The 23943-nt window shown below is 42.8% G+C and overlaps 1 protein-coding gene across 3 annotated transcripts in view; it reads right to left on the bottom strand.

The window, feature by feature from the left end:
- Positions 1-23943, bottom strand: part of tmem132e (transmembrane protein 132E) — a 372909-nt gene that overhangs the window by 99028 nt on the left and 249938 nt on the right. The window lies entirely within an intron of this gene.

The raw sequence follows: 23943 nt of genomic DNA, 5'->3' as shown, positions 1-23943 counted from the left end.
CTTCCTGGTTTCATGGCAACACAGAAATCCTTGAACTAACAGGATTGCCAAATAAAAAGACACTTTCTTTTATATCTGAGGAGGTGTTTGGACCTTGGGACCGGATAAATCCTTTGTATGAAGGGCACAGTGGACGTGTCAAGTTCAGTCTCTGAGATCTTCTTGCAGTCTCAGGTCTCTGCCATGGTAGAGGCCAGAAACATGGAGTTAAGATGCATCCTGAACAATCCGGACAAAACGCGGACAGCTCGAAATACGTGAGTACTTCCACACTCTTGAGTAAATCAGGCAAGTTGTAATTGTTGGTACCAGGTCACGTGAGACATGCTGCCAGGAAGATATCAGAATTAGAGACAGCCGGTCAGTCAAGTGAGTTAAAGAGTCGCTCCATCGGTTTCCACCTCAAGCCAACTAGAAAAAATTGAGTTTTCTTCTCTATCACCTGCCTCCTCTCTCACATTTTGAGCCTGCAGGCAAGGATTTTAATCTGGGAAGGGGCGCATGGGACATTCATGCCCTTTCCAACTGAACGGGTGCGCTGACTGACCAGAGGAGGCGCTAGTGCAAGTGTCTGACAACCACCCAAGTCCAAGGCAAGGCGATAGACCACCACACTACCTTGGCACCAGCTGCTTATACACTCTCTATGGGTACAGGCCCTTCAGTTCAGGCACTTCTTGCTGAAAGATCGATAAACTGCTTAATGACGTAATCTCTTTGATGGCTTGTGTATGGCCCAAGTCTTTAAGATGAGAGATTTTGGCAGCGTGGCAAATGGCAGAGAGCAGAGGCCAGATACAGTTAATATTCAGTGGTAAAAGTGAGGGCAACTTTCCATCAGTACATTGAAGCTTGTTTTTTATTCTGCTGCTGCAACAGAACTTTGTCAGTGAAAGAACTACGGATGTACAGCCAGAATTCAACTCTTTATTTGCTGTTTCATTCAACTGGATGGAAACGCCATCTTTTTAAGTTTCATACCTTACGAGTTAGACACAACTTTTGACCCTGAAAAGTGAACAGTTGTTTATCACAAAGTTGCCACCTGTGACACTGTTAACTGTGTCCTTTGCGTTTCCTTTTGACTGACTGTTTACCCGTCTGCAAAGTTTCCAGTACTGTTCTACACCTTTATTGTAAATCTTGAGTATGAGGCTACAATGGAAGAATTTCTTTTCACTCAGGTATCAGTAACCAAGTAAACATCAGGTGATCTGTGAAAAAGAATCTGACGTGAGGTTTTTGAATGTGCAAAGATGTGGGTGCCGGAAACTCTCATGAGACGCCAGCGAATGATTGTATGCTGCCTGTTGTGAGCAACGGTTGTCAGCAGGGAGGAGATGCCATCTACATTTAGCAGCAACATTCATTCATCTCTCTCTCTCGCTCCCTCTTTATTTAGCCTCACAAACCCAATGAGTTGGAGGGCCGGACAGGGCAGAGTCCTCATCAGCTTTTAACTTGGGGCACAATTGGTTGCCTCATTTGCCGAAGCACGGCAATTAGAGTGGCTGGGTGAGGAGACGGAAAGGGAAAAGTGAGCAAAGAAGGAGAAGACAAAGAGTCTGCAGGATGGGGGAGAACTGGAGCGAAGTGATTTAAATGGAGCCTGGGGAGGGACATGAACGTGGAGTTGACATGAGGACAGGTCAGCGAGTAGGAGAGCCCAGCGTTATGAGGTGAAAGCAGTCACGATTACACGCTCTGTGTGACGTGAAGGGATTCAATTCACCCGCCGCCTTCTCTGTTTGGTGCAGATTAGCGGGCTGCATCGGGAGGTTGTTCGACATGTGCTGCCAAAGTAAATTGAAAAATCACTGATAATGATCAAGAGAGACAGACGTCGCTGAAGGTCATGGTGGCATATGGCAATCATATTTTTTCAATCATATATTTACATTGGCCTCTTATCACTGCTTCTGGTCTGGTCTATCACGTAATCTGTACATTGCCACTGTGTTTTTATCCCTCCTTAATCTGATCAGACACTGACGGGACACATTCTGGGTTTAGTGCCAAACTTCTTTTTTCAGACCTTGGAACCAGAGGTTAAGATATTCAGATAAGACATGTACTTGAGGCTTGAGGCTAGCAGCTAGTGGAAACACTGATGGCACACCCACTTGCCATGCTCCTAATTATCAATAAGCCTTACTATAATTTAAATTTAGGAACTATATAGAACTTGTTGTCATGGAGGGAATACCAGAGTACAAGAATGCCAAGGTTGGCCATTTCAACATGGGGGGGTGTCTCTGGAGATTGACTCACTTTTGGAGCCAACCTCAAGTGGCCCCTCGAGGAACTGCAGCTCTGGCATCTCTGTGTTGGCTTCACTCATCAGCCTCTGAGGTTACTGCTGGACCAGAACCAAACTGGAAAGGGTTTCAGTGTTACTACTGTTGTTGCTGCTGCATACATGTGGAATCAGCCAAAACAATGGATGATACACTATATAAAAAAAAGTATAATATTTTATTATAATGGGCGGCGCAGTGGTGCAGTGGTCAGCATTGTGGCCTCAAAGCAAGAAGGTTCAGGGTTGGAGCCCCGGTTGGAGCCCTGGCTGGAGCACGGGGTCTTTCTGTGTGAGTCTGCATGTTCTCCCTGTTCCTGCTGGGTTCTCTCTGGTACTCCAGCTTCCTCCACAGTCCAAAGACATCAAGAGGGGACCAGGTTAATCCAGACTCTAAATTGACCGTAGGCGTGGCTGTGAGAGCCAATGGTTGTCTGTCTTTATGTGTTGACCCTGCGATGGACTGGCGACCCGTCCAGGGTGAACCCCGCCTCTCACCTGAAGGCTGCTGGGATAGGCTCCACCCCCCCGCGACCCTTAACAGGATAAGAGGTAGAAAATGGATGGATGGATGGATTTTGTTATGATAGTGTGACATTAAACTGTGCAAAGCCCTCCTGGAGTCACTGACCCTCTCTGGTGGTCTCTCGAGAGCCTGAAACATACTGGGTCCGTCCAGTCAAATGACATGAGTATCAGGACAGTCACTGCAGTCATAACCACTGTTATCAGTTGGAGGAACTTCAATGACCATGTTTGTTGAGCCACACATGCACGATGCACATATTTTTTTGTTTGTGACAATATCAGGCAATCCAGCCAACGGCTTAGAAATAGCAGGTCCTATTGTTTTTTGTTTTTTTTAAAGGATCACATCTGGGATCTTAAAGAGGCCTTTTTAACACCTTGGTGAGGGAACTACAGATGTAACTTAGCCTTGTGGCCAATTCTGGCCTTTTAGCCTATTTTGGCATCCAAGTAATCTGATACAAAAAGGGTGTCATCACACATGCCATTTCTGCTGTAATAAACAGTCACATACCAGCAGCGACTGGCTCGCTGCAGGCAAACCGAGATCTGGTGCTGTGCATCGGTGGGTAGAGCGTCAGACGCTACTGCAGTAAAATAAGGGATTTTCTAAAGGGAGTCTGGACTACACGACTGTAACGATAGACCGATAGCGGGAAAACCTTTGTTGCATATGGCTATGGCTATTTATTTAGAATTGAAGTTTCAAAGACATTACATTCATCTTGCAACTCGAAGCTATCAATGTCACTATCGACATGTTTCCTGCTCTGTGTTTAAAAGTGTATAAACACCGTTTCTATGGTACTTTTACTTAAAAATACTCACATTAAACTGCAATATACTGGTGAAGATGTCCATCACAACTTAATTATAAAAAAAAAGGTATTTATTGAGATATATTTAATCTCAAGACAGGTGGTTTAGTTTGCAAATTTAAGCTGCCCCTCTGGAGATTTATCCCATTTTTTTAAATGAATAATTTCCTTGACTCCACTAAATAAACATAAATCTGAGCAGTTTCAAATATCATCTGCCTCGTTTGCATGAGTGTGCAGAGGCATATTTTTCATGGTCTTACTTTATACACACTCAAGCTGCAGCTGTAGCTGTGTTGTTTACACACTCTGCCCTGCAGAGGTGTCCTCCTTTATGGACTCATGCTGGTGGCAACCTCAAAACTCAGCGCAGCACTGAACACAGACCTGCAGAGACTTTTCACATGACAGTACCAATTTATTTGGCACGCCTAGATTCAACTAATGCAGTAAAACATAGTCCAGCGATAAATCTACTCTTGTTCAGTTTGTTTTGAAGCTCTCTGACAAAGGCACTGATTTATATTGACGATGAGGATGTAATTTTCGGTTGAGTCTGTTTGTTTATTTGTCTGTCAACTGTTTTACTTGAAAACGATATGATTTTTCACCAAACGTCACGTAGCATGAGCCAAGGGAGGACCCGTGACATTTTGGGTTACTGAGAAGACTGTGAGTTTTTTTTTGTGAAACTGTAGCAACGTGCACGAGTAGGATATGTCACAGTAACACACAAATCTGCTCTAGGTGTTATCACCCTCCCCTCGCTCCTTCTCTCTGACAGCCCTGTAGTTTGTGACGTTGTAGAACCGTACTAGGCTAAAACTGTTCCTCTTATCATCATCAATCCCTTACAGTACATCTACATGGCTCTTGTATTCTGCTGCATTCGTCTGACATATTGGCAAAAGAGTGTCTGTTTGCTATTTGCCACCAGGTTGAGGTCATTCATGAACAAACACTGGCGTATTGCTGGTGCTAATGCAACGCTCAAGTGAAGATTAAAGGATCCTCCAACACTGATCCTGATACTCTCACGTAAGAGTTGTTTTGTGGAGTTCTGACATATAGTCTCTGCCCACGCATTCTCCCGTATAGCCTGATGGCAAAGAATCTGAATAGTCAGCCTATATTAATGTACACACCACACATATAAGGCTTTGTGTGTATCTCAAACAAAAAAAACCCTGTAGCCTGGCACAATATCGCTGGCGTTAAAGGAGTGGAAACACCACCCTCAGGGCATTGAGGGAGACAACGGGAAGCTTTTATAACAGGAAACCTATTGGATGTCTTACCCTGCATCTCCACTAGACACACAAAGAGTTGAAATTGATATTGATCTTTCCATCTCATTCCGGGAAAGACAGCATAGAGGCGTGGTGGAATGTTCCTTTAAAACCCTGAGAAAAACAAGGTGTGGTGATGAAACTCCGTTGAGCAACAGCCGTGCAACAAGAGGTGAACTACAGTATGATCCTGGGTGGTTGATGCAACGAACCACAACTTGGCAGGCACTCAGGTAAACTTACCTTTTTAGGGAGGACACGATTTTTGATGACAATCAATGAGAAACAGACAAGAAGGATCCCGTGGCAACCAGAGGCCGGGAATGCCCCTGAACGAACACATATCAGGAAAAAAAAAAAAGTTGTGCGACGGGAATATCGCTTTGTTCATGCAGCTTTGAGTTACATGAGGGACTTCAACCATTCACACTCACATTCATACCTACGGTCAATTTAGAGTATTTAATTAGCTTAGTCCCCATTTGCATGTCTTTGGACTGTGGGAAGAAGCCGGAGTACCAGAGAGAACCCACGCAGGCACAGGGAGAACATGGAGACTCCACACAGAAAGATCCTGTGCCCGAGCCAGGACTCGAACCCGGAACCTTCTTGCTGTGAGGCGACAGTGCTGACCACTGCACCACCGTGCCCCCCCTGACTAAGAAGTAACAGTCAAAACCGATCTGTCACGTCTTGCCCATCTTTTGATGGATTTTTGTTTTTCTGTTTGTTTTTGCTCATTGATCCGTATTTTCTTTGTGTCATTGGCCTTCCACACCAGCTGAAACAAAACTAACAATTAACTTATCATAAGATAAAATGAGATCTTGCTCAAATTGGGTGTAGGACGCCTCCCAATCAGACCTTCCTCACCGCAGTGGCTATGTTGGGACACGGGCGCCGCCATGTTTGAGTCTTGTCAGGCTGGCAGCTTCAGCAGCTCCCTACACAGCAGCCTCGCTCCTTTTTTGCATCAAGTGAAACTCTCAACAATTTGGTCACACATGCCGTTTGTCTCCATGCTCCTTACTCTCCATGTCTCCCTCCTCCTCCTCCTCCTCCTCCTTCACTCTCAGGTTGTCCAGTCTTACAGACTAGTTAATTCACTGAAGCTAAAACTAAGCTAGGTTAGCCTCTTGTTTTGTGTTGCTCCATCCTGTCACGGGGCATTAAAACAGAGGAACATCTGCACTCCATTTCGATAAATATTCCAGCGCGATTGCTATCAAAGCTTTGCCATCTACAGATCTATGTTGGCACAATGATTGAGTGACGGCTGACGCATTGCTTTCTAGTATCAGCAGAACCAGATGCCAGGCTCCACCCACCACCACTGTCTGATGAAGAAAAAGGTGAGCAGAGTCAAGCTCAGCCGGTCCCATGCAGTGGAAAAGCAGCTTTTTTGCTGACTTTGGACTGAGCGCCGACATGTTAATGATCAAGTCGGGTCAATCAATAGCAGAGAGGGTTGAATTACACAAAATGATTAATTCATAGAAGATGGTGATGCAAGACCTCTTGATATTTTCTAGCTGAATCAGTTTTATTTATTCCAACTGTAAATATCATCCAGTGGTGAGTGCCTCCTTTACAGATTCAAGGCCAAAGAGCCAGAGAGCTCATAAACAAGCACGGCATAAAAACGACAGGTGGACTTGAATTTCAGGATTTTAATGTCTCTTTCTAATTTCTCATCTACAGTCGTTGCAAATGTGTTGGGCTCGGGAATTCAAAAGGATCCCAGAGGCAGCCAACTTAGTTGCATTCGGTGGAGCAGAGGCAAAGTGGATGTAATTGTGACTGACCCTGATGATGGGAGTGATTAAACCGTAAAATACCAACCAGGGTAGGAGATAATAAATCTCAGACGGGAACGTGAAACTCAGCAAAATCAGCCAAGGCCAGGACTGTAATGGCTGGGGCCTCAGAGAAAGACCAGGCCCGAATTTCAATCATCTGTCCCCTCACATCCAACACGTACATGCCAAAAAAAAAACCAAAAACCTTGTGGTAGAACACACGCACACTTAGAGGATCATACATGAGTTTGATTATGTGTGCATGAGGCATGCTGGTATTAACAGTGACAGTGACAACAACGGCAAGCCGTCAAAGCCTGAAAACATGAGAGCAGTGAGCCGGAAGATCATCGCAACACCATCATCCCTTCTCAAAGTCACTGCCAGAGCCATTTGAGGTCTATGTTCCATCAAGCGCTCACCAGCAGCTTACGAGCTTCTGCAGCTGGCGGCTCGACATCCACGTCTCACACAACAAGCTGTATTTTTGGTTTTCAGAGGTAGCTCACAAAAATAGAGCATCACACCGGGACCTCTATCAAAGTCAAGTTGAGATCCCCTTCCTTACTCACTCCTACAAAGCGCAGCCAGTGTAGAAGCAGGTACAGATAAAAACTCCATGTTTTCTGGCTTTGCTTCGCATATGGCACAGATATATTCATCGTTCGCCTGGACACTTACGTCTCTAAGTGTTCTGCGCTGGCGAGTGATGGTACAGTAATGCAACACACCGCCAGAGGGGCTTTCATGCATGACGGATTCATGCACTTCAGCTCTGACTATACATGTAAAGGTGATGTCTTGCTGTGGTAGACCAGGTGAGGCTGCGTGACCAAAACACACAAACGTGTTAGTTTGACAGCAATCCTGCTGGTTTAATGAGTTACAGCAGGCTTGGGATTGTTCAGACTAATGAACAGCTGTTGATTGATGAACCAGAAGGGACACGATTTGGGAATTTTAACTGCTTTCCGAGTGCAATTTTTAAAATAAAGCCTCACATTTTTGAAAGAAGAAGAGAAAAAAGAAAGGTCATCTGACTCACAGGAAGCGCCGTTCCTTCCAGAAGCCAACCAGAAAAGACAGGTTTTTATTTTTGCGCAAGAAAATGTGCAAAAATGTTGATGACAACTGCAATATGAGCTGAAAAAAGTCCTTCAGCTCAGGCTAGCAACAAAGAGTGAGCCTCCATCTGAGTTTGGGAGAGCGAGGATAATAAACTGAAGTGTAATATGATAAAGTACAGGTACTGTAGTTCTAAGCCAAATGGACAAGCAAAATCCCCAAAAAACATACATTCGATCAAATTGAGATGCAATGAAATGCCATTATGACTTTTTGGATGGTTTGCAAAGAACCAAACAACACATGTGTAATGCAGCCTCCCCGTGTGAATTTACCTCAACCAAGGAGGTCATGTGATCACTGGCGTTGGTTTACCGGTTAGCTGGCCAACTGAAAAAGTTAGGGACGTATGTTGATGAAATTTGGTGGGATGATTGAACTTGGTGAGCGATCACATTTTTGGAAATGATTCAAAACCAGATCTGTGTCAATGATGTCATGCTGCCTCGGTGAAGGTGTGCATCCTCTGACTAACCTCTAGGTTACCGTGTGTTTTACTGAGATGTATTGGTTAAAAAAAAAAAAAAAAAAAAAAGAGTCACAAACGTTGCCAAAACACAAGCAATTGTAAAAGAACTTCAACATGAATGGAATTTAGATAAAAGAAATGGAGGACAGTGTGTACATGTACTGTAGTACTTGAGCTCAGTCAGTGAGTCGGTAATAACGTGATGATAATAGAAGAAGCAAACTATCGCTCAGTTTTACAGCCAACTTTATCAACCCCTGAACCATCCACTGTCGAAAACGATGTATAAATTCAGCTCTACAGGATGAAGATGTAACCTGGGTTACTTGATTATGTATGCTGCTGCAATCATATATTAAAAAGTTACAGAATCATAAAGTTGACAGGAAAAAGTCAATCCCGGTCATGAATTTTGATTTTCATAAATTTGGATTAACATTTCATTTAACAAAAAAATATATATAAATAAATAAAAGAAGGGGAAAAAAAAGCAAATCTGTTACAGAGATATTGAGCTTGGAGTCAAATGAGTGCTGTTGCTGTAATCGATGAGGTGAAGCCTCACGAGGGTGAACTAGACACAAAATCAAGATGGCTCAGTGATTGGTTCCAAGTCAAATAATGATCTTTGCTGATGGGGAATCTACAGAATCGCAATTAGCGGGGAAGATTCGCTGCTCCGTCTTCATCTCGCCCCGTTGGGTTCTCAGGCTGACAGGTGTGCTTCAACGTCAAAATCACGTGTAACATGATAGGTGGCAGACGCACCGGGTCTATCTGTGTGAGGGCAAACAGTTCCCCTCGCCTTCCTCAACACCAGATAACGGCAAGCCCCCGAGGGAGTAACATGCAACTGCTGTGACACCGACGGGTGGGGAGAGAAGGTGTCAGGGACCTGTTGTCAGTTCCAATTGGCTCGCTCTCCCACGCCAGGCTCTCCGAGGTCCACAGAGGGAACCGACTGAAGCGCCTGCTGGGTTGGGGACTGATAGGGAGGCTGCTTTCATTAGGCTTCAATTAACTGCCGCAAATGATAAGGAGCCCATTGATGCTGCTTAACAAGTCAATGCACAAGCTGTGTACTTCAGGGGGCTTCAGTTAGGGTCAGACACCGTGCTGCGTTTGCACTTTTCCTTCCCATTGTGCTACATTATTATCAGGCCGCTTTTACATCGCAGGACAGGTCTACATACTGTAGTAGTACACTGTTCCAAAATTGTATTTGCTGCCAAAAAAAAAAAAAAAAAAAAAAGGGACATTTTTTGACGTTCTGGAGGACGAGAGCTAAATTACTACAAGCGCTTCACTGAGGCTGTGAGAGAAGACGAGCTGGAGCCAAACAATCCTCTGCCATTCGCTATGAATTCAATTTCATTGTCTGTGTCTATCCCAGGTTTCAGCAGGAGAAAATAATTAACCTCCCTTCTGGTTACATGTAGCAGCTTCCTTAAGTAAATGAAGTGCTAATATTCTGAACAAATGCATGCAGACACCTTGCTAGGCTCAGGCTTGTTGCCTGGTAACTGTTTTAGAAAAGAATCACAAATCCTGATTTGAGCTGGAGGGGATGTGTTTTTGAATTTATAATCCCACATCATCACTTGAAAGCTGAATGATCCAACACTTTGTGTGATCCTATATTATGATGAAATTCTCTGTATGGAGTTAGCGGGCTTAATTTTAATTGTATTTGAAGCAGGAAAAACGTTTTAGGAAATTTAAACTCAGAAATCTGAAAATGAAGAGAAGCGTGGAACAGCGCAGACTGAAGTACATGCACCTACTGAAGAATTCCAGAGTTTCATCAAAATCAAAATGAATGGTGGGTATTCTTCCATCGTGAAAACAATTGAAGTTGCACTTGAAATATTACATTAAACGCAAGTTCAACACTAAAGCGAGACAAGAACAACCAGACAAAGAAATATGATGAAGGTCTGAAAAAATCTCAAATATTCATATATTTTACAAAAAAAAAAAAAGGAACAAAAACTTTTCATGCATAATCCTAAAAATGTCCATAGTCACTGAGTACACCAGCACATGCCGGACTTTCCTTTTCCTTTCATTGGAAAATGCAGTACTGCGGGGTAGTGGATAGTAGTTAGTTGTTAATAGATGCTGTGGTTAAGGTCTGGCATAAGTTCAGACTGAGGGACAGATGTGGCTGCAACGTGAAGTCAAGGGTACACCATTATCCTTCCAAAGAAGTTAATTCATTTATCATATTTTTAACGTTTCTCTATGAATTCTGCGAGAAATCCCACTAATTATGTGCTTTATTTCTTAATTACATTGTAATATCGTGTAAAGAAAACAATACGACAGGTTGTTTTTTTTGGTCAATAATAAAACATTTGCTCCTCATCTATTTACTCGTTTAACACCTACATCCACCGAACTCCTCCTCCTCCTCTGATACAGGACTCTCTCTCTCACCTAATATGCCGTTGATGAAGCATCGGCAGCTCTTTAGCCAAACAGATGATTTCCTAGTCAGAATCATGACGCTCATTAATACATATGATTCACACACATATGAATATCTGCTGGGATTAAAGGGTTGACGCAAATAAGGTTAAACTACTGGCTTTCCACTGGCAGGTTGTGAATGAGTGAATAACGCATCACACGCCGCGCTGCATCTGAGAGGAACAGACAGGAGTCAAGACAGAGAGGTGTTCTCTGTCAATTATGAATCCTGTAAGATGGCGTAGAGGTGCTGTTAACATACATGTGACTAGCATGAGGAAACACATGCTGCTCCACTCACAGGACAGAGTGATGATGTAATTTAAAGCAACAGAAACAAATTCAGAGATGGTGTTAAATACTTCTGCTCCACTCACAACGCTGTATTCTAATTGGCTAATAAGTGTATGGACCCGCCCTTTTGATCTTGGTGCTTGCTCGCTGTATCAACATGCAACGCTGCAGCACTGGGCGGATATTTAGCATCAAATGTTGGAATATCAGGTGAAATCGAAAACAGTCTGATGTCAAAAACTCCAAAATCTGATTTAAAACCAGTCAGTTCTCCTCAGGGTTCTACGTCAGACTGGCCCGTCCACGTCAGGCTCCGAGCAGCTGTCCTACCGCGTAAACCTGGAACGAAGGCGCTTTTCCGGCCTCATGAATACTATTATTGCTCATAGTATTTTTCTATGAGTAGCTGTGTGTTGTTCTTTAATTGGGTTGATTTTATTTGTGTTCAACAGTGGACAAGATGTCACAGTGCCAGGTATTTGTAATCCTTGTGCGCCCTCTGTTGGTGCAACGCTGGTATCTAACAACCCTACAGACTCCGGATCACCTAACAAATATTTGCTATGGTAGTAAAGTAGTTTGGGCTCATATCACATGCATGTACTGTAAATGCCCAGAACAAGGGCCCTGCTCAAGCTCCAGCTTTTCTGCAGCTGCTAGCGTTGCGATGCTAACGCTAGCCGCTGCAAACGTCAATCGCCAGTCGCACTGTGCATGTTCTTGAGGAAACACCCACGGCTGCTACCAGGAAAACACGATACTTCTCTGTGCTCCCGTGGGCTGATTGCTTTAATATTCAGGGCCACGCCATGTTGCAAATCTTGGGTAGGAGTCAAATTCATTTCAAATTGCCTCCACTCTGTAGGCCGTGATACTCAGTGATTATTGTGCTCCTTAACTGTTGCTTTGTGGGTGGATTGAGAGGTAATGGAGGCTATCTTGATGGGGAAGTAATTAACTGTAGTCAATACAAATACTAAGTAGCTGAAACGACCTGGAGCAACTTTCTTACATACCGCTCATACTAATGAAGGAAGAAATAATGAAGGGATGATGGTGTGTGGGCTGAAATGTCACATTTTAAACAAATGTTCTACTTTGGTAATCAAACCAAGGCCCCCTACTTTCTTTTGGTTTATTCTTCAACTCTCCCTTTGTTCATTTTACTAACCCAGTTAATTGCACATCAAATAAACCATTTGACATGAAATGTTGAATTTAAGTATTTACAGTGTCCATAAGTATTTCAAGTACAGCCGGCTGAAGTTGTAGGCATCCCCAGAACTTAAAGTTATTCTTCAACTAGATAGTATCCCTTGTTTTACCAGTTAATTACCATTGGATGTTGTGAATCAATTAAAAAAATGTCCCCCCCAAAACATGACTTCTTGCTGAAGCCAGAGCTCAGAGTGCCGTACTTGTTGCTGAAACCTAATGGAGACCAGAGATTAACAACATCTTTTAGTCCGACTCTTGGTTTCCATGTATCCTGTTTTATTTAAGCTGACTAAAACACCTGCTAACATCTGGCTTTTTCCTACAATGTGAACAGGTTTAATCAGCATTCAGTCCCAGGTCTGAGGTAGAAGTTGGAAATGATCTAAATTATTTGATGAAGTAAACACCCATGAACATAGTAATTTGCCACCAACTTACTGCCAAGTGTACTGCTTATGATTGTGTTTGAGAGTTTGTAAATGGATATTTTGCATTCTTTTGCTGCTGTTAACCTTCAGCTCACAGTAGACTCCAGCAACAAGTCGTAGGTTGGTGATTTCTGCTGCGGGGGGCAAACAAACAAACAAACAAACAGACAGACAGACAGACAGCCATCTTCATGAATTCAAAGAACCTCACGAAGTAATGATGATGATCATTTCTGGGTGAAGTCCCAGTTAAAAAAAAAAAAAGAAGTTTTTTTAAACCCCACAAAAGACAGACTTTCAAACAACTGCAGGAGAACCTTCCAGCGTGAAATGTTGCCACTGTTACCCGTCAGTCTTGGTCCCTCTGCTGCAGGATGCTTTCTCTTGCGACAACAAGAAGATTTGCTTTCTTAAAGAAAACACTTCCCACAGAGGAATAAACAAAGACAACCACACTCCTTAAGACCTCACCGAGGAGAATTAGATTTCTTGGATATGCTACCAACCCACTTCAAAAAAAGCTCAAAAAAGTATATATATATATATACAATCCTGTAAATTATGCTACCAACCCACTTCAAAAAAAGCTCAAAAAAGTATATATATATACAATCCTGGAAATGATTGGAGGTTTTGGTGTAAATTCGCACGGATGTACAGGAAAAGTATCATTGTTAGATTTGATGACTTGGAGAGTTGTTGTGAGGTCAGAGAGTTAAACAACCGTTAGGGAGAAGGAGAGGGCATAACACAATAACACACACCCAGAACAAATCCATTCCGGTTTGCTGGGAGGTGTGAGGTCAAAATTATTTCAATTCAAATCAGTGGAAGGTAACGTCCTCATCCAGCAGCAGGAACTTCCACTCCTCCCCCGAAAAGAACAAAGAAGAAGATGAAAGGAAGCAGGTTTCACACATGGTGGTAAGGGGGGCCGGGCTTCAGTGCGTGTGTGTGGGGGGGGGGGGGGCACGGGTGGGTGAGTGGGAGTATGCAGGTCTGGGAGCTTTAGCGGCAGATAATAGTGACCACATATAAACGCAATTTGCCGTTGTTATATGTCACCCAAGCATTGTTAAAGAGATAAAGTAGCAATCAGTGGGGAGCAAGAGCACCGCATTGTTGAGTCCTCTTTAACCAACCCCTCCCAAACACACACACACACACACACACACACACACACACACACACACACAACCAAGATACCATTTACACACAAAAAAACCTTACTCTGCTATAGGGTCTACGCCTTCAGGTTCTAGTGCGTGTAGATAGAAAGGCTGTTCTCATGATACATGTGTAGTTATTCCAAGGAAAAGTACTGCAGTATCACTCGTACAATGAACCATTGGACTGAGAGGTCGTGAGACATCAGAAATTTGAAGGTGATAAAAACTTAGATTTTTGATTTTCAAGGAACATTTGTGATTGTTTTTTTTTAGCGTCATATCATTTCCGTCATATTTCTAATGACAAAAGCAGATGTTTTGGGCCTTAAACCTAACTTGACCTTATTTCTCGCTATGATTATATAATTCCGCAAATGAAGAGAAAAAAGGAACTTCTGATGTTCTGGTCTTCATTGGAGACGATCGCACAGCTGAATTCTGCGTTCAGCAGTCAGACACACAAACCAAACACAGTCGCTCCAGAGACTGCAGTCAAAACAATCAACCAGATTCTGATTCTAAAATGGGTCTTTATTGTCGTTCAGCTGACAATGTTTGAAACTCGGCCACCATTTTTGAGGAACAACTGAGGCATCTCCCAGCTACGCCAATAACATTGTAGCAAAATACATGAATAACTGAACTTTCTGTGGGAAACACGAACGCTGCACGAGAACGGGTGAAGATAATATTTTCCTCAGTCATAAATCAATATCACTCAACTCCCTAAATTCTTTTGAAGGCAAAAACAATTCAAAAATATGCCAATAATGACCAACCACGATAATGACGGGAGGCCCTGCTGCTGAAGTGCGGCCAAAAACAAAAGAGAAAAATGAGCCGTTTCTTTAATTGGCCCTCTGAAAGGAAAGGAGCCATAAGATGCAGCTCCCTTCAAAGAGCTGTAATTCCCATCACTGCTGGCATAGATGGAAACAGGGCCGGGCCTATCTCAGAACTGCAGGTTGGTCCATCTGGGAAATACTGAGGAGTGATGGGTGGGAGCCAGTAGTGTCCTGGCCAGCTAAAGGTTGCACCGCCAGTGTCAGACTCCAGTAAATTATTGTCGACCGCAACTTAAAATTCACCTTCCAAAGACTCTGAGTGTCTGCATGCCAGCTGAACATCTTCACTGACATGTTTCGATGTGGAACCATGACAGGCAAAACCCCCCACCTAATAAAAATAATAATAATAACAATGATAATAATAATAACAGCTGTTTTCGTGTTCCCTGACAAGGAAGCAAAACAAGTTAAGAAGAAATTTGGATTCCAGGCAACACAACTGGACCCGCGTGCCAAAATATCTGAAGACTCTATTATACTGGCAGCGAGCGCCACTGAGTTAAAAGCTCTTTGCCATGTGAGAACATCAGCGCAGATGCTAGAATGAGGACTGGCCTGTGTCTAATGGAAAGAGTAGAAACGTGAACAGGGAATAATATGCCGACTGTGCCACAAGTGGAAAATCCAATTCATGCATTTAAAATCATTAGATTAGCAGTCATGCAGAGCTGCCAATTTCTTTTAATATGCATTAACCCATTCATGTCTATATCTAGCTGACTTCCAGTAGGATCTTCTTCTCATGTGCTCTGAATGCATGATGCATAACCCGTTATACATTTATTTTTAAGCGCCATAGAATGAATAGAGATAGCGCCAAGGCACATTTACACCAGCATGAAAATACGCTGACTGTCATGAAAATGACCTCATGTAATTCTGTGTGGAGCCTCGGAGTGGCCGCAGAGGGAGAGGGAGAGAGAGAGAGAGAGAGAGAGAGTACTTTGTGGCAAAAAAAACAACTTGTTCTTCCACTACGATTCATTTGTGGCCACAAGATAAATTGTTCCCAGAACTTTGATTGATTAGTGGCCCCCAGATGTTCACATAAATTACTCATTGTGCAGTGACAAATCTTGTGGCCACCAAATGCGAGAACACGTTATCTCCCTGACCACAGGTTCACGGGAATAAGTGACACGTCATGGCCGCAAATTAATCAAATTGTTGGAACATGTGACCTCTCATGGCGAAAAATGTATTAAATTGTGGGAAAAAGTTACCGTCCATCTTCCAGCTTCAAGTTAATGAAATGGGGTACCAGTTTCTATCTTGTGGCCAACAAATATATATTTTCCCCTCCCTACGGCCACTCCGAGGCTCCTTATTTCTCTGTACTGTAGAGACTTCCAACAGTTCAGAGTTTACAGCGGTAAAATTATTGTGAGGAGTCGCAAATGATCAACGCAGGACAGGAAAATATCAAAACCGCCCCGGACTTTTGTACTGTGTACATCAGTGTAAAGCCTGAACTATTTTCTCGCTGTCGAATAACCACAATTACTTTGTCCCAGGAAATTATGCAACCACAAGACCCACAAGGAGGCTTGACCTCAGGAGTCAGTAAGCAGAGCATCTCTTGATGTTAGTGTACAGGGATTTGATGTTCGACTTTGCAAGTGTCATTAAAATGAAAAGTCAGTTGTGGTGGGAAGAGGCGACTTCTCCACACCACTGCCTCCTTTGAAACTGTAGCCTACTGGGCAGTACAATCCTTCACGCTGGGTCGAGCTGTGTCTAATACTACAGACTGGCTCGGCAAATCTCTTGGCAGGCATCATAAAAAAGCAAAAAGAGGGAGGGAGGGAATGATACTAATAAAACCTCACCAATTTCTGCCTGTGACAAGATGAAAGAGTGAGGGACAGGTAAATGCAGGTTGCCCGCGGCGGAAAATATGGCTTATCTTAGCCTTGTCCCTTAAATCCCTAAAGGTTTCTAAGATAACATACGTGTGCTGGAGGATGGCTGCTTTGTGCAAGACGAAAATGATCTAATAGAGATGGAAGGGGGACAGAAATCTGATGCCGCCTGAGAAATATAACCTCTGGGGGCGGACCCACATATCAACATATCTTCCCCGCATCTGATTTCCACATTATTGCATTTCCTCCCCTGAATGTCATCCAATCATGAGCTGAAATCTGCTAAAACGCAACAGAGAGCGAGCGCAGCCGCTCATTTATTTCCTGAAAGCAGTTACGCAACACTCATTTCAGCTGTGTAAAAAGCAACACTTCATCAAACTCCTAAATTACGCCGTGTTTAGCGGCAGAGTCTGCAGCAAGAAAGTTCCTGATGAATTAATCAGTCTCTTTCCGATGCGGCGGGTAATTTGGCTCACTCTTCACGAGCAGGACATTTGTGGGTTTATGAGTAGTAAGAGCTCATGTTCCTGTGTTAATCGTTTGACTTATCCGTCTGCAAAGAGTCGCTGCGGATGTTCCGTCTGCTAAACGTGATGTGAACACTAACATATCCGTAGCTGGCCTGTCAAAAAGACCATCTTTCAAGTTTGTTTCATGACCACAAATATTCAGCTGCTACACAAAGTGTTACTTTTCTGGCGACTTCCTTAAGGGGTTCAGCTTGAGGAGAGTTACAAGTGGATTTTCTTGCTTTTAAAAGAGGGGAAAAAAAAAACCTCTCTGCTAAATTGAGGCAGTGTCTTTGATTTTTGACACACTCAAGTCCAGACACATCCCGAGAGTCAGGCTACATGAAGCTGCTATAAACCGATCACAATAATAACCAAGTAACTACGTCCTTTTTTGCCGGTTTGTAAAAACTACAAAACTCATGGCGCGTCACGTCTTTTCAGCAGACGACAAGAAAACCACACCTGAAACCGTTGTTTCCTGAATGAGGTTTGGATTTGATCAGCAGTAGGAAGTTTGATGTGGTTTAAATACAACAATCCTTTACCCCCCCCCCCCCAAAAAAAAGTGCCTCTTGAGTTCTTAGTTGTGTGGAGCTCTCAGGCGTTGATTTTTTTGAGTTGAAAAAGTTGATGACAGCTGGTTGAGATTTTGGATTTATTCAAAGGGGGAAAATAAAGTCTATTTATTCAGATCGTATTTTGAGAACTAAATATGATATTCAGGGCCAAAGTTGCTAAGGATGCATGGATATCAGATGAAGAAACAATCAGAACACGCAGTAAGTTTGCGCCTGCAGAAAGACCGACGACTATCGACACTCCCGGACAGAAATATTCCACAACTGCAGCCGCAGCAAAAGCCAACTTACAGTTTTATCTTGGAGGCTAAGATGGTACATAAACCTGTCCAGTCGGATATAAAGAAATGTGTTTGGAGAGAGAGGGAGAGAAAAAAATAGAAACATTTGGTGATGGAAAGATTTAAAAGCAGTTTCATTTAGAGCTCAGAGGAAATGAACAAAGATAAGCCTGTGCAGGCAAATGAAAAGCTACATTTTTATACCGGAGGAGGACTTCTGATTACCTTGCAAACCACGCAAATGAGGAACTTGGTGCTTTTGTCAGTTTGTCTCTCCGGCTCCTGCTAGAGTCGAACCAAATCTCCACTTTCAAAGATGAATTCAGAAAAAAAAAGAAAAAGTGGAATGGTCCACAAAAATATTAGGTCTTCGCACAACTGACCAAACACACATTGGAACTTTTCCTCAGTGAGATCTTTGTGGGCTTTTTACAGAAACACCAGAAAAAAAAGAAGAAAAGAAAAGCCAACCATCTACAAAATTATAAAGATTTTCATGCCTCATTCTCAATCTGTTAATCCACTCATGAAGAAAGGGTAAAAAAAAAAAAAAAAAAACCTCAACTGCACTCAGTTTCGACATTTCAATAATTAAACAAGATTAATGAAAGCCAGTTCAACTACAAAAAGGCCTCCACACTAATACGTAGCAAAGGGAATAAATGATAGGGATGAACTTGTGCAATTCTCTCTCCAAACATAAGCTTTAAAAATTGCATTACCTGTGATTAAAAAATGTATGTGAAATTATTCTGTAACAAAGCCTGAGCCGTTCACAGAGGTCCAGCACAATTAACACTGTCAAAATGATTTAATTCCACTATGATTAAGTGGTTAATGTGGAAAAAGCCCCAATTAGACCCACACTCTTGATGTCACTTTTACATATTTTCTTAATAGTTTCTTACGTGCCGTCATTCTGGGTTCCTCCGGAGTATTTAATTACATGAAAAGAGTTCCGTGGCCCCGATCACACCCAATGTGAGTTGAGAATCTGATCATGCTGCGGTAATAAATTAAGAGGGTGGAAACCAACGCAGAAGCGGGATTTATTAATGCTTAATGAGTTTACAGCTGTATACATGACCCCGATGAACTCGGTGGGTTTGGGTTGAGTTGGATAGAATGTCTAATTTAATGAGCTGCGCTTGGGTCACTGTGTTTGTCTCAGGCTTTTCCCACAAAAACCAACCCAATTGTCAAAGACATGCTGAGCATACCAGATCCTGGTGCTGGGAGGAGGTTTTATGTTCCCTTTAGAAAAATGGCAACAACACCTACAAATACAAGTGTCAAAGAAACAATGGTAATGAAATATCTTTGCTGAGGTTCTGCCCCATAAAAAAAACAAAAAACCTGATTCAGTCTTTTTTCCCACTGCACCCAAACATGTTTCTGAATAATAGAGCTGTTTTTTTTCAGACGTCAAAGACATAAAGAAGGCATAAAAAGTTGACCCTCGCAGTGTTTCTGAAATATTTTGCTGAGTTTAGCACCCATTTCTCTGTAGTCAGACTTGTTCGTAAATTCTATTATTTTGTGTCTTGTAGATCTGCGTTAGAGTGCGCCGACTCCCTAAAGACTGAGGACTCTCAGGCAGGTCAAGGCCCAATTTGGACCCAATCAGGTGCTGCGAAAGTGCAGTGTCTCATTCATTTTAATAGCGTCACACTCTGCAGCAGCCAATCACGTAAGGCGTAGATCAGTCAGAAGGAAAGCAGACCATGAATCTCTCTTCTTCACCCGGTTCATGTTGTAAATCCGTCTCCGTCATCTGGGCCTGGTGATAGCGATCACTTTCCTCTGGTTTGTTTTCAAGTTTGAGGAGAGCAAACAGAAGGAACAGTTTGCATGTACTGCAGTCACAACACGGGAGTGTACTGCAGTCGCCTGCATGACCTTCTGTTTTACTATCAAAACCGAAGCCCTCGCCCCTTTTAACTGCCTCCTGGGTCACTTCATCCTGGCACCAGGCCTGGAATGTATCACACCCTCAATAGATGTGGGTTCAAATGTTTCAAGGGTATAAAGCTAAACAAAGTTAGTCAGCTGGCCTTTTCAAGGTGACAACAGAACCGAGCGACTTCAGAGGTAGCCAGGGCGGCCCGGACCGAACCTGCAAAAATATCTGCATTGCACTGAGAGCTGACCCACGCAACTTTCCTGAAGCATTAAAAACTAATGTAAAACAGCCCATTTCATTAAGGTCTTGGCACATACATGCAGCACACACACACACACACACACACACACACACACACATATATACATATATATATATATATATATATATATATATATATATATATATATATATATATATATGCCTTTTGTGATTTGTGCCAAAGGCTAAAAGCAAGTTGTAGCCTTTTTTAGTAAATTGTACTCTAAATTACAATCCCCTACACACCAATAAATGTATTTTGTTGTACTTTCATACCTGCATATATGCTGTCTATGTTGAGGTATTATGAGAATGAATGATTTTATTATAATTTATATGTAAAAGACCAACTGGGGATGACATCTGAAAATGGCTGCAAACATCATTTTCATGCTCTGTATTGGATCTATATCAAACCACATTGTCTCCATCAAATAAAACTGAAATAAAATGAAATGAAGTGGAGATAAACACTCTAAAATTCATATTAGGAAAGGATTCCTCCTTGCAATTGAGCAAGAAAGACAGAAAGACAGAAAAGGAAGAAGCAGTGCTGTGCAGATCCGGGCCTCTGATGAGAGGCTCCGTTTTATTTGTCATTGTGAAAGTGGAAGCACTTTGAGGCGAGCGACAGTCTCCTGACCTCCTCCTCTTCTATCAGGGATGAGTGCTGATAAACAACGGTTCTCCATGTCACACGATGTGTCCTGACAAGACGGCCTGTGGCAGCACCATCACTGCTCGAGTCATACGATCTGAATGTGTGCACACTTCGCGGCGAGAGGTGCTGACATTTCCCATCAAAGCAAAAGACAGGCAGATGCTGACAGCAACAACGAGACGTGGGACACGGAGCAGAGAGAGAACGCAGAGCAGGCAGGAAGCAGAAGCTGAGGTCAGGAAGTTGCTGTGTTCCCTCCGAAGCACAAGCAAGCATCTCGCTGTCGGGGATAAAGCCACTACCACTGAATGTGGGTCACTGGCATCCACCGTGCATTCTCTCCTCAAGCCTTTATTTGGAGCCAGGACATTTGAATACTGCATGTTGTACCCAGGGCTCTGGAGTACTGCCCTGTTTCCGTGTACCGTGCTCATACTGTACCTCAGGAGTGTTTACTTCTACCAAACATCAGCAAAAATGTCAGTGATTCACAGTAATTGAAATCGGCAGTTTATCATTGATTTAATTGTACCCAGTGACCTGGCTGCTGTTTAAAGTCTTATTCAGGTTAAGCTACTTACAAGACCCTTTGATATCCTGCAACTGCGTCTCCATATGAGTCAGCCGATGAACACAGCAGGTCTGGCTTCCAACCAGCTGCAGCTCTTTGGCAAAGCAAGGTTGGGTCCAGCAGTAATAATAATAATAATTATTATTTCATTTGCAAGAACACACCTTGTGCTCGTATCAGGATAAAATGTGACTGTTCGCAGATGGTTCCCCCTCACAGATGCAGCTCATGTTGTGTCACATGGGATGACCACGCAGCAGACATTGCAGTTTTAGCTTATCAAAATAAGTTAGTGCCACTCGTGACGTTATAAAATGTCTAATTATTGCGTTAGTCTGATTAACATCGTGGTTTGAAGCCCGACCGATGCGCTACTTCTCAAAGATGGCTCAACATTCTAACGGGAACATGTGGAAATTCAATTATTCCAGTATGAATCCGCATCAACCCAAACTGGTCTGGCGTTCTGCACGTTCCGTTCAGTAGCAGTCAAGGTGAACTACAGTGAAAACAACATGTTTATGGACGGATGAGGAGATAAACCTTACGTCTCGTGTGAGGATTTGCAGAAATATCTGCTGATTTGTTTTGCTTCCACGCCAGTGAAAGCTGTAGCCCGGCCGGATGATGTTTTCAGGACGGCCACATGTACAAGGTCCATGCTCAGAACGCCCTCGAGGGAATTTTTCCTTAAATTTGGCTTAAACATCCACTGGGCCTCAAAGATGAACACCACCAGTATCAGTATGAAACTCGGCTGTACGTATCAAACTCACACCAGGTACAGCAGCACAAGTTGTACTTCTGAGGCTCCAGCTTCACCTGCTAGCTAGTTGCTTTGTCAGCTGTTTTGCTGTTGAGTGGGTCGCGTTCTGTGGAACTCATCACTGCTTTATGCTGAAAACTGCTGTCTGATGTAGGTGGAAATGAGGCAACTGGGAACTGAGAATTTGGGACAGAAAGAGAAGATTGCTTCTAATTTAATCAGTAGAGCCACTGATGTAAAAGTTCCTTCACATTTTAGTCCAAACAAACCCAAAATATACCATGCAAAATACGACTGGTGCAAAACTGATTCTTCTAGGTAGATCAGATCTGCTGCTGCAGGTACAATCGTGATTGCGTCATCTATGATCAAAGACATTGAGGTAGCATATACTTTAATATTGCAGATAATCACGACAGGATCGAAAAGTGACACTGAAAAATAATAACAATCTCCACTGTGACATATGTTAAACGTTAACCCCTTGATGCACTTCCACCTCGGGCTACAAAGGACCCTTTTTATTCTCCTATGCTATTTTATCAAAGTTTCTTAGCAGTATTTTTATTTCATTAAATAATTCAATGCTAAGATCATTCATTAAATATTTGATTGCAAAAAATGAATGAATCACAAGATATTTAAGAAGTTTGAAGGTTTAAGAAGTACAGTACAAATTTAGTTCTTTTTTTTTAGTTCAGATTTCTGTTCCTGGCATATTCAAATAGAGGTGTATTTGGCTGCATAAGCCTAATTTGTATAATTAAATCCTGAAAATATGTAGTACAAAAATATAAGTCAATACATATAGCAAAAAGAAAATAAAAACACAAAAAATTAAAAGACAGCAACAATCGGCTGTACGTTAAGTAATGCGAGTGAATTTGGGTCATTTTAATCTAAATTATCAATTAGAATGCTATGCTTCAATTCAAATGACTTTTAAATAAAAGGTCCCACTAGTAATTGAAGATACGTTTGCGTGATTTCTGCAGTAATTTACTGCTCAGATAAAGTAAACTGTGAGTCTGGTTGAGCGTTAGCAAGCAAAGCTACACACTCGCTATGTCATAGTTTTGCTAATGTGGCAGAACTCGATCCTCTGCTACTCGCCAAACCGTTGCACGGCAGCTTATCTGATATGGCAGCGTTGGCGTTGCTGCTGCAACATCATAATCAATGTCTGAGGGTTGATTATAATGTTGTGTGAACAATGCCAACCCAGACTTATCAGATCGTCTGCTGGATGACATGCAGGCGTGCACAGCGCCGCTGCGTCTGAGGAGAAAACAAGGGCAGGCTCCACATGTGGCCGTGGCCAGGTTCTGCCCTCTGTCTGCCTGCCATCATCTCCAATAACAAGTCAAAGATGTTCAAAGCTGGAAGACTTAAAAGGAACAAAATTGGAAGAAATGATAGAGGCAACGGGATAGTCAGAAGAGGTTGAGGAGACACTGATGCATTTTTAAAGACCTTCCTTATTGCATCTTTAATCATCTTCCTCGACGCGCAGGGACAACTCGACAGTTGGCTTCCTGAACTATTGAATTCACCCCCTATTGAGTTGAGTCACTCAGGAGCCTTGAAATGGGCTTTCTTCCCCCTGCCCCATCTCTTTTTTCTACCTCTCCTGTTTTATCGCTCCTCATTTCCATCCGTGTGAGGGCCTTGGAAAGACAGTCTGCCTAAAAACTGCAGTGGGGTATGGATGCTGACATGGTCAACTAAATGTTTCAGGAAGCAGGGGATATGACAAAGCCTTCCCCTTGTACTACAAAGTCTTGTTGTG

This window comes from Aulostomus chinensis, chromosome 15 (genome assembly GCF_037954235.1).
Source record: "Aulostomus chinensis isolate RoL2024-O1b breed Wild chromosome 15, RoL_Achi_v1.0, whole genome shotgun sequence".
Classification (NCBI taxonomy): Eukaryota; Metazoa; Chordata; class Actinopteri; order Syngnathiformes; family Aulostomidae; genus Aulostomus; species Aulostomus chinensis.
Note: the sequence above shows the minus strand (reverse complement) of the source record. Positions and strands in the feature narration are given on the sequence as shown.